This window comes from Hipposideros armiger, unplaced genomic scaffold (assembly GCF_001890085.2).
Source record: "Hipposideros armiger isolate ML-2016 unplaced genomic scaffold, ASM189008v1 scaffold_15, whole genome shotgun sequence".
NCBI lineage: Eukaryota > Metazoa > Chordata > Mammalia > Chiroptera > Hipposideridae > Hipposideros > Hipposideros armiger.
This window is the reverse complement of record NW_017731365.1, coordinates 853,294-856,439: the sequence shown is the minus strand read 5'-3', so window position 1 is coordinate 856,439 and position 3,146 is coordinate 853,294. Positions and strand designations below refer to the sequence as shown.

General features: G+C 42.9%; 1 non-coding gene and 1 pseudogene across 1 annotated transcript; both read right to left on the bottom strand.

Moving 5' to 3' along the window:
- Positions 1-497: 497 nt before the first annotated feature.
- On the bottom strand, positions 498-579 carry TRNAS-UGA (transfer RNA serine (anticodon UGA)). Its single transcript has one exon. It is a non-coding gene; the product is annotated as a tRNA-Ser (tRNA).
- A 1,840-nt stretch (positions 580-2,419) lies between these two features.
- On the bottom strand, positions 2,420-2,920 carry LOC109371769 (GTP-binding nuclear protein Ran-like; annotated as a pseudogene).
- Between the last annotated feature and the right edge of the window lie 226 nt (positions 2,921-3,146).

The following is a 3,146-nucleotide window of genomic DNA, read 5'->3' as shown; positions in this document are numbered from 1 at the left end:
TTTTTCACGCAGCCTTTTCAGCACTTCCAAATAGTAAACTTGGTTAACTGTTTGTCCAGTTGGTACAAATTCNAAGGCCTTGTCAAGGCTAGAGGGGACTTGGAATACAATGAACATGGTGTGTTAAAACGAGATAACTTCATAAATCATTCTAAGCAGTGCTGCAAAGTATCAGGTGAGTCAGCTGCAATTTTCCTGCTGATCAATGCAGTCAGGGCACACATCTCTTCAGGCAGTTTTCATCTATCCCCCAAAGTTGGCAGCTACGTGTAAAGTGTTCCAGTACGTGGATGAATCTATCATGTAGCTTGTTCAGGTTGTGACAGCCTGAAAACTTAAGCAACATCAACATCCACTTCATTTTTATTTTGTGAACTTGCTCTTCACATCCTGGAACAAGGTTTTAAAGTTGGTAGCTAACTGCGTAAAACTGAGGAAGTCTTCCCCTTGGTGTTTTTAGCGCAAACACCGCGAGAAAAACATAAGCTTGCCACTTCCGCAGCGAGCAGGGTTCGAACCTGCGCGGGGAGACCCCATTGGATTTCAAGTCCAACGCCTTAACCACTCGGCCATCGCTGCTACAAGGAAGGAGGGAGGGCAGAGACACTTTAGTGTAGACATAACTATGCGCACGCGCGCCAGGCCCACAAGCAGGCGGGGCCTAGGACCTCTCAGAGCTTCGCTCTGTAGAGACATGGTGGGGCTGGCGGTTCAAGGTGGGGGAACTACCTCGTGGACGCGAAGAACTAATAGAAACTCCTTTAAGTAGAAGGTCTTAGAAACCTTTCCCTTCTCTACGCTCAGAAAATCACAACCTTGTTTGGCTTCCGGTCGCTGACCCGGATTTTGCTCCTCCGCTTCTTCATTAGGTCATAAAGCTGTAAAACGATCTGTCCCGCTCCTGTGCTGTGGGCCCGCGCGGTGGAAAGTTTCTGCCCAAGGATGGGTCTCGGGCAGCGTTTCCCGTGTCGCTTGCGTGGATTTGAGCCCTCCTCTTTTTGTGAGATTGCGGGAGGGGGTGAGGCGCGAGGAGTACAGCTGCTGCCCGTGGCACTCCCGGGTACCTGTCCATGCAGCCATTTCTTATCTCTCCGCAACGATCCCGTCGCTGCTGAGCCTCAATGGAAGAAATCGGGTCCCAAGTGTGGTCCCAGCTGTCTCAAGTGATGGGGAACCTCGGAGGTGGTTTGAGAACCAAATTCTGCGCATTAGGTCTGCATTATACCTTTAAATGCCATTAAGGCCCTCCTTTGTTAAGTGTAGCTACTGCGCTTAGGTGCTTTATTTGCGTTATTTCGTTAAAGATCTGTACCATCGTCGTCTACTGAAGAGAACTCTGGCGCTGGGCTGCGGCTCGCGGGTTGGCGGCGCAGACTTCAGGGCGCATGCGTGTTTCCTACCCGCAGCACCTGGTGCCTCTTACAGCAAGTGCTGTTGATGGAAGATGTGGGAAAAAGAATAGGCGGCTTTTTAGTAGTTTAAAGTTCTAAAACAATTCATGGAAAAGTCACCGTCTTTCTCATTATGTTAACATTTCACATTAAGGCAGGAGGCAAACCAAATCCTTGCCCTTTGGAAGCCCGAATGTTAAATGACCTCACTTGACAGGTGTGTGAATTTTCTTGAGACTTTTAAATATTATTTCTCTTAACTAAATTGTGCTACTAAGTGTCTAGATCGATTTAATTGTGGAAGGGGAGGGGGACTAAAATACTTGAGAATTGTAAGAATACGTTTGATCTAATTTGAGATCGTTGCTTTGAGACATTTTATCTCTGTTTTTAATTTGGGGGAGCTACACACGTGGTCCCAATTTCTCTATGAATACTATAGGAACAGAGTTATTAGGGACATTTCTAGGCATAAGTTTTATCATATGTGAACTTTACTTGCACTTTTCCAATAGAAACTATCCAAGAAGAAATAAATTTTTATCTTTTTATCTTGTGCTTAGATTCTATGTGTGCTCTGAGATAAACTATCACTTAATCTTATTATTTTATTAGTTGTATCTTGATCTTGAAATCTTTTTTTATTCTTTTCTTCTGTGCAGTTGAATGATGTTCATATTTACTGAAAAACTTTCTCTTCCTTTAAAAAAAATTTGAGTACAACTTTATTTTGATTCTTAACGAAAAAGAATGGGAACGACAGTAACAAACAAGATTTCAATGCTGAACTCTGTGATGTGACGGTAGCAGTCCTATATTTGAAACTCAATATGGAAACAACTGTGTTTCAATACAGCTAAATATGCAGGTCCAAAAAAATGAAGGTATTTTTTTTAACTGCCACATTCACTCCGAAGCCCATTCATTTCCTTCAGCATCCCAAAGATTAAGCACATGTTCTGCTTAACTATACAATAAAGTGACAGACACACTGCACCACTGACATCACAGGGCTGTTGCCTATAAAACTAGACTTCTAATATGGGATTCCAGCTTCTTTTTCTCACAAGTTTTTCCTTATCTGGGAGAGCAGTTGTCTAAACAACTTCTAAGTCATGCTCATTGTGCTGCCAAAAGTGGGACCATGACAACCTCTGGTGGGGCAAGAGCAGGCATGGCAGCAAACTCCAAATTAGGGTCTCCGATGAGTTTTCTAGCAAGCCAGAGGAAGGGCTTTTCAAAAGTTGTAGTTACTTTTGGCAGAAATGTCATAGTACTGAAGATTCTTCTTTCATGGAAGACAATTGATTTTGCCTTCACTTTCCTGTCCTTAATATCCACTTTGTTGCCACACAACACAATGAGGATGTTTTCATATACTCATACCAGACCTCTATGCCAGTTAGGTGCCTTCTTATAAGTAAACTCTTGAAGTTACACCAAACATTATAATGGCACACTGGGCTTAGATGTCCTCTGTTGGTATAGAAGAAATGGGGATGGACCTTAACACCCAAGGTAGCTACATACTTCTCATTGAGTTGATGCATTATATTTTATTTTTCAATTCTATTGTCTCTCATTCTTCCTACTTCAACATCAATTTCAAACTGCAGATTGTTATTTCATCATGTTTCTATTTTGCACATACACTCTTTCCCAGATTCAAATTATGTTGATGCACCGTTTCTCAAAGACCCCTCTGCAGAACACTTGCACCAGGATCACCCAGGTGAGTGTGTGCATGTGTGTGTG